Consider the following 14,400-nt stretch of genomic DNA (forward strand, 5'->3'; position numbering starts at 1 on the left):
TGCTTCTCTTGACTTCAAAGACCATGGTGCTTATTAACTTGGTTCCCTTTTCTCAGGGGCTTGTGAGGTCCCTGAGGTCCTGTTGGTGAGGGAGCGGTGCTATCTGAACCTTAATATAATGTATGTTGAATTACCCCTGGTCTCACAGCAACTTGATCATAATGAACAATCTTTGTTATAGGATTTTGAATTCAGTTTGCAAGTATTTCGTTGAGAAGTTTTTCATCTACGTTAATCAGGGAGATTGGTTTGTACTTTTGTTTTGTTTTGTTGTGGTACTTGCTGTTTTGTCTTTATCTGGTTTTAGTATCAGGATCACAAAAAGTGTTTAGAAGCATGCCTTCCTTTTTTATTTTATGGAATGATTTGAGACATTTATGTTAGTTATTCTTTGAAAGGTAGAATGCTGCAGCAAATCCATCTAGTTCAGGGATTTTTGTTTTTCTTTTTTTAGTTGAGAGCCTTTTTATTGCTATTTCATTCTTGTTGCTGGTTATAGATCTGTTTAAATTATTTCATCGTTTTAATTTTGTAGGCCACATGTATCTAGAAATTTATCTATTTCTTTTAGCTATTCTGATCTAGTGGAATATAGGTTTTTAAAGTATGTCCTTATGATTTTTTGGATTTTGTTAGTATCTGTAGTAATGTCTCCTTTACCATTTCTAATTTTGTTGCTTTGGATCTTTTTCTTTTGGCTAATTTGGCTAAGGGTTCGTCAATCTTGTTTAACTTTTCAAAAAAACCAAATCTTTGCTTCATTGGCTCTTTGCATTTTTTTTGTTTCTCTTTCACTAACTTTTTGCTCTGATCTTAATTATTTTTCTTGGGTTTGTTTGTTCTTGTTTTTCCAAGGTACGTCATTAGATTATGTATTCTGGAACTCTCAAGTTTTTGATGTAGACACATAGTGCTATATACCTTCCTCTTAGGACTGAATTCACTGTGTATGATAAATTTTGGTCACATCTAGGAATTTCTTTATTTTCTTCTTAATTTTTTCACTGACCAATTCACCATTAAATAGTGTTTGTTTTCCATGGGTTTGTGTGTTTCCTGTAGTTTCCTTTGCTATTGACATCTAGTTTTATTCTGCTAAATCAGATATAAGATAGGATGTTATTTATTTTTTTGATATTTGCTGAGGCTTCTTTGTGTCCTAGATGTGGTTAATTTTGGAGAGAGTTCATGGGCTACTGAGAAAACCGTATTCTTTAGTGTTTGGATGGGACGTTATACAGATGTCTGTTAGGTCCACTGACTCATTTAACAGCAGTTTTTCTCTGTTTATTTTTTGTCCAGATGATCTGTCTATTGGTAAGAGTAGGATATTGAAATCACCCACTATTGTTGTGTTGGAGTTAATCTGTGGCTTTATTTCTTATAGTATTTGTTTTATGAAGTTGGGTGCATCTGTGTTTGGTGCATATATGTTTAAATTACACTATTCTCTTGATAGGTTATTTCCTTATTGAAATACTTTTAAAAAAATCTGATTAATTTTGGTTTGTAGTCTCTTTTGTCAGATCTTAGAATAGCTATACCAGCTTGTCTCCTAGTTCCATTTGCTTGGTGTGCCTTTTTTCTATCATTTTCCCTGAGGTGGTATCTGTTTTTGATGATTAGCTATATTTCTTGGAGGCAACAAAAGGATGGATCCTGTTTTCTAATCCAGTCTTCAAGTCTGTGCCTTTTTATTGAGGGGGATCTGAGACCATTAATATTCAGAGTTATTGAAAGATGTACATTAATATCTGTTACTTTATTGATTGTAGGTGATTTTTCAAACCTTTTCAAATTAAGTGTTCTAGTGTTGATTATTTTTCCCTGTGGCCTCTTGGATATATTTTTCCTTCTCTTCAGTTCAAAGGCCAGGCTGGTCTACAAGTGAGTTCCAGGCCAGCTGGCTTAATGGTCGTGTATTCCTTTAGTCTGTTTTTGTCATGGAACGTTTTTATTTCTCCTTCCATTTTAATAGATAGTATAATGGTCTGGGATGGCGGTTGTGATCTTTCAGAACTTGGGATACAGCCTTCCAAGTCTTTGTGGCTTTAAAAGTTTCCATAGAATAATCAGCTGTTATTATTATAGACCTGCCTTTATATGTGAATTGATCTCCTCTCTTGTGGCACTCAATAACCTTTCTTTAGTCATGTTTTTAGTGTTTTAACTATAATATTTTGTGGGGAGTTTCTTTTCTGGCACTTCTATTTGCTTTTCTGTGGACCTCTTATATCTAGATGGATTTTTCATTCTCTAGATTTGGGGAATTTCTGCTGTGATTTTATTGAAGATATTATGTCTTTGGCCTGGGATTATTTTCCTATGCCCATAATTTACAGACCTGATCTCTTCATTGTGTTTCAAAATTCCTGAATATTCTGTTTCTGAGTATTTTAAAAAATTGTCATTTTTTTTCTAGGCTGGGTGTGGTAGCACAGGCCTTTAATCCCAGCACTCAGGAGGCAGAGGCAGACAGATGTCTGTGAGATGGAGGCCAGCCTGATCTACATAGTGAGTTCCAGGCCAGCTGGGGCTACAGGGAGACCCTGTCTCAAAAAAGTCCCCAAATTCTATCATTTTCTTTTATTGAGCGATCAGTCCTTGTACCTTGTCTTCCAGCTGTGATAGTCTGTCTTCTAATCCATTCTCTTTGTCAGGCTTTCCACTGAGCTGTTATTAGACTTAACTGAGTTTTTCACTTCCTGCTTCATTTCAGTCTGGATTTTCTTTAGTTTTTCCATCTCCTTATTGAATATGGTCTCATATCTTGAATTGTCCTCATTTACTTCATTCAGCTGTTTGTATTTTCTTGGACCTAACTTACTTTATTCCTGGCATCTTTAAATTCATTCAGGTGTGAATACATTGAATTCATTGGACATGTTTATAATTGTTCTTTTGAATTCTGTGTCTTTAATTTCCTCTGAGTTATTCTCCTTAAGGAACATTACTGTAAGATTGGTGATGATGATGATGATGACGTGTGTATGTACAATATGGGTTATCATATTGCTTGTGTTTTTGTGAGGGGACCTGTGCATCTGGTGATGGCATGTTGGTTGTCTTTTGATGTGAGTTCATAGCCCACTAGGCTGGAATCCCAAGGTACATCCATGGGCAGGGAGACCTAGGGAAGTCTTGAAGGGATAGGACCAAAGCAGAGGGGGCCAAGGGGCTGGAAGAGGGCCTCATAGCAAGTTCAGGTCCAAGTCTGCGGCTATGTTGACTGCATGGAGCAGCTGGGGTGTGGGGGTCTGGAGGTAGAGCAGGCTGAGGGTGTGAGCAGGGTGTCTTCCTGGGGCCAAGGCTGGGGCTAAGGTTCAGGAGCAGGGCTGCAGTGACCACATGGAACAAATGGGGCATGCAGGTCCAGAGGCAGAATGTGCTGGGGTCTGGGAGAGAAGGCCTTCATTGCAGACATCTGGAAGCAGAGCAAGCTCGAGTCTGGGCTGGCACAAGGTCTCTCTTACTGAATGTGGCATTGAGGCTGGGGGGTAGTGAACACGTGGAGAAGTTGGGGATACATGAGTCCAGAGGTAGGGTGGACAAGGTCTCTTCCATCTTATTCTTATATACAGGATCTCTCATTGAACCTAGTATTCATCTAATTCAGCTGGACGGACTAACTAGGCCAGGCCCTGTTATCCTTCTGTCTCTACCTCCCAGCATTAGGATTACAGGTACACACTACAATGCACGGTAGGTGCAAGGAAGAGATAGAAACTTGAGTTCTGATGCTTACATAGCAGATGCTTTGAGCACTGAGCCATCTCCATGCCCTTGTCTACCCTTATTGATTGATAGGTCTGTGGAGGAGGTATGATCATCATAATCATCGTTATCTCACTGATAAGAAAACCAAAGTTCTAAGAGGTTAAGAAACATGGCTATGGTCACACAGTGAGAACTGGGGATCTAACTGAGGGTTGATGACTCCAAAGTATATGGTTTTAATCAGTTTATGGAATAAAATATGCTTTATCTACACTGTCAGCACCAATGGATTGGCAGTTCTTGCAAGCTTTAGTGTGAGGCAGAAAATTGAGGCAGAGTCTCTGACTTTAGTGGAGAAGAGTGCTGAAATTGATTAGTTATGTCTGCAAAGAGTGAAGTGGAATGCCCAGCAGCACATGTGCAATCTATTATACTGTATTGCACAAATAATGATGAACAATAGAAGTGAATGCTTAAGAAGGAGATAGGGAAAATAGGATATTAAAACACTTGTCTTCTGACCATGGACTTCGCTTCCTCCTCCACTTGTCATTTCTTTGCAGTGGGAACCTATTTATCTGTCTGCAGACTTGTTTGAAGGATACACATGAGATCTGAAGTTGGAACCTGCATTGAAGGCTGTTGGCAAGCAAAGGCTGTACTGTTGTTTCTTAAGCTGACTGCATGGTACTAGGGGTAGGGCTATCAAATCACCCCCTCTTCCTGTGGGTCTCCTAGTGAAGCAGGGAGAGCAAGGGTCAGGAGATAACAGCCAACCTGCTGAAATGGATTTGAGAACTGAGGCCTGGTTAAGGATAAGTCCTTGAAATCCATTCATCATATGCTAATCACTAAGCATTTACTCAGCCCAAGTCAGACCTGGGACCTGAGAGGTATTCCAGTGTATTGATTAACAATGGGGTCTGCAGAGTGGAAGCTCCTTGTTGTGTCATCTTGGATAAGTTGTTTAACCTCTTGGAACCTTGGTTTGCTTACTTAAAATTTTATCTGTCTTAGGAGTCTGATACAAGAATTAAATGTGACAGTTTGTATAAGGAAATAGTTTGGCTCTATTATACAGCAAGAACTCAATGCACTATAGTTACTGTCTGTGAGAAATCAACACATACAGGGCAGTGGGGGAAGCTGGAAAACCCAGAAATGATCTGAATCCATCTAAGTTGCCCAAACTAGGCACAAACTAGGCAGTTGTCATTTTTTTTTTTTCAGTTTGTTTTTCCGGGGTTTTGTTTTTGTTTTCTCTTCATGTCATTGTGATTGGATGTTTTGTGACAGGATCTTACCATGTAGCCCGAGCTAGCCTTTAGCTCATGATTCTTGCATCTCCACCTCCAGGAACCTGGGGTTCTAGGTGTGAGTCACCATTTGATTTTGCACCTGGAAGTTTTTAATATTCAGCATCAGTGTTTTCAGAGCTGGTATTTTCAGAAAGGAGAAGGGCAGGCTGTCAGAGATGCTGAACTCTGAGACAGAGTCTGCAGTCTTTCCTGCTAGTGTGACTCTCTCTTATTAAAGAAGCAGAAATCCTTTACCTGTGGTGTTGAAAGACTGCAAACTTGGGTGTTGCCCTGCTTGCTCACAGCAAACCCATTGTCCAGGACTGTCTTGTCTTCTGTAAGAAGCAGCTGTGAGTAAGTGTGGGGCCTCACCTGGAATCCTAGCAGGAGAGACCCTGTCTCAGTGCTTAGCTCCCCAAGGCATCTATATCATCCCCTGCAAGGCCCAGGGACCATCACAGAATTGGGGCCAAAAAGACTGTAAGAGCTGGCGGGGGGACCCATATGAAACGCAGTTTTCTGGATATGGGGAGGCTGTCACAATCACGGACACACAGCAGCCATATCTACCTGCACAAGACCTGCTAAAACAAACAAAAGCTTGGAGATAGGAGGGGGACTAGGTGGGTGGAAGAAGGAAGACAGCAGACTGGGATAGTTGTCTGAGACTAAGAGAGGACGGTGGGGGAGGGGTATGGCCACACTAATTCTATATATGTGTGGAATTGTCAAAAATAAATTAATAAAAGAAAAAAAGCAAATTAGATCATGGCATCCCATGGTCCAGGCTACCATTTATTAAGCACTGGCTGTGTGCCAGGAGCTTTATACCCTGGCAACCTTAGTCCATTCTGTATTGCTGAAATATAATACTTGAGGCCACGTCATTTATAATAAATAGAAATGGATTTGGCTCACAGTTCTGAAGACTAGCAAGTCCAAGGGCATGGTGCAGGCATCTTCGCAGCATCTGTGAGGGCCTGGCTAGATCATCCCATGGTGAAAGGTGAGAAGGAGGCAAGCAAGGAAGAAGAGAGAAAGAGATGAAACAGGCAGCGTCCTGTCCTTTTATAATCAGCATTGACCCACTCATGGGCTGGGACCTCCATGACCTGAACAGCTCCCATTTGGCTCTGCCTCACAACACTGGGGTCCCTTCTGGGGTACCTCACACATCAGTCCCTTCTCTTGGGGGATGCATTCCATCCATTACAGATGATAAGATGGTTGCCCAAGGATGTTTAACACATGTACTCAAAGTTGCTTGGCCAGAGCCTACAGTCAAACCCAGATGAAACCCGCCTCAGCATTCTCATGCTATCTACTTAAACTATTAAATGGAAACTCTGGCCTAAAGATTAGAAATCTAGTCATCAGAGAGAATAAAACAGCAGATTTACAAGGGATGCTATCATGGACTATGGGAATTCCTAAGCCCAGTTGCCCAATCTATCCTGTAAGGAGCGTTGACAAGAAAATGATGCTTTGCTTCACCCCAAAGATTTGAATGCACTTGATGGTGGGTGGAGCCATATTTTCCAGGTGATTCTGATAAGCATTTAGAGTTGAGAACCATGAGGGTGGGGTAGAAGAAAGCTGGGAGAGGTTTAGCCAACTTCTTGCTGTTAGCAACTTTCCAGTCTCTCCTTGGAAGCAGCTGATTCACATTCCAGGTGGCGTGCCTCCTTATCTCCGTATCCCCATTTGCAGTGTGTGGGCAATGGACCTTGACACCATTGCAGAGTGCTGGGTGGATAAACAGTCTATAATGTGCCATTTAGAAGGGGAGCATTGGGATGCAGTGTTCCTGGGCTAGATCTGACCCCATTTCTGTGTCCAAGTGGGGGTGCTCTGAGACACATACTAAGTAGGTGGGAGTCCTCAGGAACCAGTGGGCAGCAAGCAGCTGGTCAGCAGTCTCATGGGAACCACAGGATGAGGTGTCTGCTCACACAGCTTGGGGTAACTGGGGAGTTCTGATTGTCCCATCTTTGGTTGAAGAACAGTGTGAGCCGATGTGTAATTAGCCTCATTAAGTGGTTCTCCATATAGTGAATGAGGTTTGCAGTTCCCACTCATGAAGGAAATATGAAACAGTAAACACACTTCCAGTTATGGATGGGACTAAACACACCATTAAACTGAATGCTAATGACTGCTGCCTGCTCCCTGTGAACGTTTCACCGTGGCAACCGGCAGGTGCCCTTTGCTTGCCTCCACTTTCATCTTCCCATCATTCTCTTCCGTGATGGCTTTTTGGATGATAATGGGCACATGCCTGAAATAGTAGTTACAATTAGAATTAAAAAAAAAACAAAAAGAAAAAGAAAATGAAGTTGGATCAGTTTCCAGCTCCTCACAGTGTCTGTTTGTATGGTGGTATACTCTCAAAACTAGGAGAGGCTGGGGCAGACTGGTGCAAACATCATCTAAGAGGCATGAGGCTTCTGAGGCCACATCATTAAGCTGAGAGAGCAGCACCATTTAGGGCTTAACACTAAGAGTCCAGAAGTTGGACATACTTCAACTCACATGTTCCCCATTTCTAAAAGCTTTGTAACCTTGGATAGTAACACTGTTGTGTACCAATTTCCTCTGACTCAAAACATTTCATCCTGGAAGGAGGCTCCTTAAGATGCAAAAAAGAAACAATTCACCAATCTCCGAAAGTTCCTAAAACTTACCAGATTCACAAGCCTCCCTACCCTGCCAAGGTTCTGTAAGCACTGAGGCCTGCTAAGGGGAGAGACCCTTTGATCTGTTGAGTTTCCTGCGAGTCATGGGAGTCATGCGGCAAGCTCCAAGGTTCCAGATTTTGTGAGTTGACTCCCTTGCTGGGGTGAGCTTTCAGTGGTGCCACTGCCTTTGAGTCAGCCATGCTCCTGTAAGTAACCCCCACTCATGCTTCTGTAACTAACACCAGTAATTCATTATTTTGATGAGTTGGTCTTTGGTAGAACTACTGCTTTGGTCTGTTATCAGCCCCCAGTTCCCTATCCGAGCTGAGCTGATGTTTGTTCACTCCAACCCCAAGTCACACAACACTCTAACACTCTCCCTTTCTGTATCTAAGTGTCCTTACCTGTTAGTCAAGGATGATAAGCTCAGCCTCCCAAGGGCTGTTTGGGGTGGACTGGTTACATGCACTTGTGTATGAAGCTCTTAGTTCAATGTCTGATGTGCAGGAGATGCTCTGTAACCACTAGCCTCTCTGCTGGTGGGGATGATTTACTGATTTACCAGGTGACTTTGGGATAACGCTGTCCCTGAGCTTCAAGTCCTTTATCTGCAAAAGGCATGCTAATAACAGCACCTGAATCATTTGTTTAAGGCTCAGGATAAGAATTAAATGATGAAAAGTGCTTGGCCCAGGATTTGGCATGTAATAAGAACTCAATAAGAACTTGCTGAATGAATGGGGGCAGGGGGCGGGATAAATGTGATAGCAGCTGGAGAAGCTCCATCATCAAACCCAAAGCCTTAAAAACCAGACACAGGGGGAAGAATCCAAATGGCCCTAGAGGTTTGGCTGTTCAATTAGTTATCAGCGGAGGACCTTCCTTGCTTGCTCTCTCCTCACTGCACCCGCTCCTCCCAGCCAGAGACTGCTGGGAAGGAGAAAACGAGATGCTGACATGTGAGAAGAAATCCCAATATCCCGCCAGGGCCGGGCGAGGCCACAGACACAGGGTCATAAGTATCAGAGCCATGCATACACGGTGGCCTAGCTGGCCAAGCCTGTCCTGGGAGGGCCAGGTCACAGTGCAGGCCTATTTCTTTAGCAATTCCAGAGTGGGTCCTATGTCCAGATTGTTTTCTAAAGAAAACATGCCTATTCCTTAGTACTTGAGAGGCTGAAGCAGAAGGATCAGGAGTTTAAAGTCATCCTTAGCTACACAGCAAGTTTGAGGCCAGCCTGGGCTACATGAGACCCTGCTGTGAATCCTGTGTATGACAAAGTGTCTGTCTAGGTCGACACATCTGCTGGCATACTTTCAATTGTTCTTTTCCCCTTCAATATTTAATTGTTCATACTATTTGAACCTGGTCCTTTACTGACAATTTATTATGAGCATCTCCTTACATCGTTAAATAGTCTTCTAAAATGGCTATGTGATTTTCCATCTTATACATACACATCAATATTTTTAGCCAGCAACCTATTATCAGACCCTTAAAAAAAACTCTGCTAATTAAAATACCACTGAAATGTTTCTATTCCTGAGAGTACTTAGTTAACACTTACATAGCATGCAACCGTATGTTGTGCACTATTCTGAGACATTGCAGATGTTTCATTTATTCTATGAGGTACATGAGCCCATGTTATCTCTGTTTTAGGAATGAGGAAACTGAGGCCCAGAGAGGTTAAATCCATGACTGATAAGTGGTGGGACCAGTTCATTCTCTGGAATTGAAAGTGCTGGGCTGAAAATTAACATTTTTAGAGGTTTTAAAAATGCACTGTCAAGGGACTGGCTGGAGAGGGTATCCAACCAGAGAGGGTGCATTCACTTCCTCACCAGTACCCTCAAAGACACAGTTGAAGGCACTAGAATTGGAAAAGATTCTGTAACTTAAGGGAGTCTGTCAACTTAATGACTCTCCTTCTTGGGCTAGGAGGTGGCTAAGTGAGTTAAAGTACTTGCTGTGTAAGCATGAGGACCTGAGTTCAAATTCTCAGCATCCATGTAAATGTAGGGCATGACAGATGTTGCATGGCCCTATAACTTCAGTGCCATAGTGGTGGGAACAAGAGGATGGCTGAGGCTTGTTGGGCCACTAGCCTTGCTCAGGTTCAGCAAGAGAGCCCTGCCTCAGAAAGAATGAACTCAAGGCCTTCTAAGGACTCGTGGGAGAAAACAGAACTGTCTTCCCAGGAGTTGGGGGAGGACAGAGGGGCCCAAAGACCAAAAGATAAGGACTCTCAGAAGAAAGGGGAAGGCAGGCAAGACTAAAGGGATTCCTGCAGCCAAGTGAGGGGTTGGGGGTGGGTGTCGAGATCTCCCAAGAGACCTGTGGGGCTTTGAGCACCACAGTGTTGATTGTCAAGTGTGACAGCTACTCTGGTTCATGTTATCTCTCTTTTGGGAGACAATTGTAACTACCTAAAACTCTTTATCATCTCCACACCCAGCCACACATACATAGAACCTATGCTAATGGCATTTCTGAGGAACTTCTTATTTATCAGAAGTACAAAGAACTTCCCTTGACGATGAACTCTTAGAGGGCAGGGGCCCACGTCATCATCATCAGCAACAGCAGCAGCAGCACTGTCATGACTATTAGTGAATTAATTTTCAGTAGTCATAGCAGGTAGCAGATTTCATTATGATTCACAGGGTGCCCCATCCTACTAACTGAGACACAGATGGGAACTACATTAGTGAGTTCTGTTTTAGTTGCCAGCTTAAGAAATGCAATTCAGACTCTCCAGTGAAAACAAAGGAGTCCTGTTTGGAGAGCAGGTATGTCTGGCTCAGCATTTTGAAGAATGATCTGTGTCTTCTCTGGCCATCTGACTGGCCCCTCTCCTCTACTGTCATTGGGCTACCATCACAGGCTCAGGGAAAATGCCTTCCCATAGATTTTATGTGTGGGCTGGAGAGACATCTCTTTTTTGCTTAGTCATTGTTAATCTCAGTTGATGGAGCAGGGTTGTTTTGGCCTGTTTCCAGCCCTGTGATCCCAGCTCAGCAACCGAAAGGAGAGAAGATGGCTCTTTCCCATCCATGAATTAGTCTCAGAGAAGACTGGCTGACTTAGCTTAGGGAACACTGAGTCAACCAAGTACTGCATCCAGTGAGATGAAGCATCACACACAGGGTCAGGAAGGTCCAACTGTCACCTTTAAGCAGTCAGGAAACTTATGGGAGACCAAACTCACTAAGAATGCCTTTGCGGTCCATATTCATTTTTTACTGTCTAGAAGTTGAACTGCTCAAGTTAATTTGAGTTCTTATTTCTGTTATTAAAAGAATATTTTTTCTAGAACACTTCCATCTGCAAGTAGGATAAACATGAGTTTTTAATTGCACATCGATTTTAACCCTTCTCTTATTATTGCTTCCCTATAATTACAAAATCTGCAGATATCATTGTAGTTACTGCCAAACTTTGTGAATGAGATCCACGATGAAACTTCTGTTTCTTGACAGTTGCTTGCTACACATCTTTAAATCTTGGGTCTGGATACACCCCTCCATGAAGCAGCCTCTTACTGGCCACTAGAGACCCCTGTGTTCCGAATCCATTGTCGTTTCTGAACTTTGTTTTGGCAGATGTGGCATTTACGATGGTCAATTTTTCTTTGCTGTGCACCTCCATTTTGGAAGCAAAGAAGATCTTCATAAAGGACCCAGAAAAATAGCTTCCTGTCTTGGTACTGCTGTCCTTCTGGGAAATGCGTGGTCCTCTGTCTATAAATAGGGGAGGGATTCATTGTTCACCTCTCTGCATTTTAGTTGGGTTTTAATTTGCTGTTGACAGGCAGAATGGACTTGTATAAAAAGCAGTCTTTGAAATCAAGCAAACTTGAGTCCACATCCCACTTTATGAGCTATAAGGCTATATTAGTTTTCTCATGTCATGGACAATTTAAGGGAGAAAGGGTTTATTTTGGCCCACAGAGTAATGATACAGTCTGTCACGGTGGGGATGGGAAGTCAGCAAAGCTCTTGGTGTGGCAGCAGGAGCATGAAGCTGCTTGCTCACATCTAGGTGGGTCAAGAATCAGAGACAGCTCAGCTGGCTTCCTGCCTTCTCCTCTTTTCATTCAGTCTGGGACCCCAAACCATGGGATGTTGCTTCCCACATTCAGGGTGTATCTTTCCCCTCCAGTTAATCCTCCCTGAAAATGTCCTCACAGATACACCCAGAGATGTGCCTGACAAACACCCTAGGTATTTCTTAGTTCAATAAAGCCGACAACCGATGTTAACTATCGTGGGGGCTATCAATAAGATTTAATTATTTTCTTTTTGGGAACATATCTGAGTGTTGGTTGCTTCATTTTTAAATGGAAGGAAACAACTGTATCTGCCTCAATGGATGGCTGTTTAGTGCCATAACAAGGAACTGCACCCAATAGATGTTCAATATATGTCAGTTCTCTTCCTCCTCCTAAAGATACTGGGTTTGTTCTGTCACCATAGGTTTCACTTCTGCGCTGATTCATCAGGTATATGCAAGTTGCAAGTCCATTAAATGTTTTAAATGTATTCACACTTTACACATCACAAAGAAGCTAGACATTTGAAACAATTCTGAAGTGAAGGCTCTTGGGCAAAGCCCCCGATACTTTTTTTTCTTTCACACACAACAGCTTTTCCTGTTACTCTCTCTGGTGTGACAGACATCTCTCCCCTTCCCTGAAGTGAAGGCTCTTGGGCAAAGCCCCTGATACTTTTTTTTCTTTCACACAACAACAGCTTTTCCTGTTACTCTCTCTGGTGTGACAGACATCTCTCCCCTTCTCCTTCCCCTTCATCCTACTCAGCATCTACTCCATTTGCCATAGCAGGGGCCCCTGCCCTCCTAGGTAAAGCTATTGACCCTTGACACCATGTGGCTCTGTTGAGCTAAGAACTGTCGTATGATGAAGGCTTGACCAATCATGGTTTTCTCCTGCTTCTGGCCACAGTGATTGGCTCTCTGGTAGCCCAATTCTTGTGTGTTAGTGTTTTTCCTTAGAATTTTGTGTGTGGATGGAAAGAAAAATCCTGTTTTCCTTTTGGGAGTTGCTGATGGAGGATGAAGCATGGAGCTACCTAGGCCATGTATCCTGCTATGTGGACACAGCTCTTACATGTTAGGAAGAGTGGACCCAGAGTATGGAGACAGATAGAGAGCTAAGGTTTGGAGTGACATGGGTGCAGGGTGAAGAGAAGAAAATGGGATTATCATTTGATTTCTCGAAGACAGCTCTGGTCCTGGCCTTTGTAGATAGGAGCCAATAAATTCTGATTTCTCCTTAGGCCAGACTGAGTTAGGAATTGAAGGATCTTAACAAATTCATTGATTTAGTTAAAGTAACATCTGCCTTACAGGTGAAAGCTGTGTGAATGACTCTTGGATCTTGGCAGCTACCTGTTGCTAATGAAGGATTGAGCCATATATTGAATTCTTAAGACAGAAGGGTCTGATGCTCCAAAGCCCCTGCTACATTTATGCCATTGGAGGCTGACATAGATCCATGAAAACAGGCGGTTTTAGTATGTATTTGGGGGAATGAAGGAAGGGTAAGAGAGAATCTTATGTGTTTATCCAGTCAGTTTCCATCCCACACCAAGATTCCTTTGGGTGGACAATCAGCTCCCACATAACTGACTGCTTGACTTTCTGTGTATGGGCTGGACCTTCCAGCCATGAACAGGATAGTGGTAGGCAGAGAACCAGGTTACATAAAATAGCCATGTTTGTGTAAGGGATTCTTTGATGGTGAGTCCAACAGGTGCACTGAATCTTACTGAAGGGAAGAGGGCAGCAATGAGGACTCAGGTAAGCTGTGCTTTTAGTGCCCATGTGGGTTTGGAGAGCCACTGAGTCCATTCTGTGAAGAGAAAAGTGACTGCTGTCCTTCTGAGAGCCCCTCCCCCAATAGCCATTCTTCCAGAGGAAGGTTGTGACCCAGACAAGGAGAAAGGATTCTGGCAAGCTTTGGGCACCTGGAGCCACTACCAGATAAGGGGCTGACTCAAGAGCCATCGGCAGAAAAACATCCTGCACCCTGGTAAGGTCATGGTGGCTCACAGCCTCTGCTGGCCTTGTCCAGGGCCTTGTTCCCACTGTAAACGGACACGGGCTGGAGAGGGCTTATCTCCTCCTTGGGTCATGAGGGCTACAGGGTAGTGGGTATTCACAGATTGAGCAACAGCCTGTAGAGGCTTTGGACAGAGTGTGAAAAAACAAAGCTGGCCCTGCAGGCCTGGTGAGGAGGGCAGAACCCGGCAACCATGCATGCTCCAGGGCTTAGCTTTGCAAGGTTGGCATTCAGACTTGACTTAACCTTGGCCTTTCCATGGTAAACAGTTAAATGAGAGGGGTGAGCTGTACATGGGAGGCTGACAGAGGTCTGGAGGTTGAGAGGTTAACCCTCATTCTCTCTCAGCAGCTGTGGGCCAGACACAAGCACACAAGCTTTTAGTCTCTCTGCCCTCCGGCTCTACAGGGTAAACTGAGGGAGACTGGGCCATATGCTGTTGGCCCGCTCTGAGTGAACCACAGTATCCATCTAATCAAGTCAGAGTTCATTTGCTCATTGGCATAACTGAGATGGAACAGGTGGCCCTGAAGTTAGCTTGGTTTATAGGTAGCAAGAGATGAGTGAGGAGGAATGTTAGTAAAAACAGAACAATGATTATTATTTTAACACCAATAAAAC

The sequence above is a fragment of the Nannospalax galili genome, unplaced genomic scaffold (genome assembly GCF_000622305.1).
Source record: "Nannospalax galili isolate Female #2095 unplaced genomic scaffold, S.galili_v1.0 scaffold667, whole genome shotgun sequence".
Lineage (NCBI taxonomy): Eukaryota > Metazoa > Chordata > Mammalia > Rodentia > Spalacidae > Nannospalax > Nannospalax galili.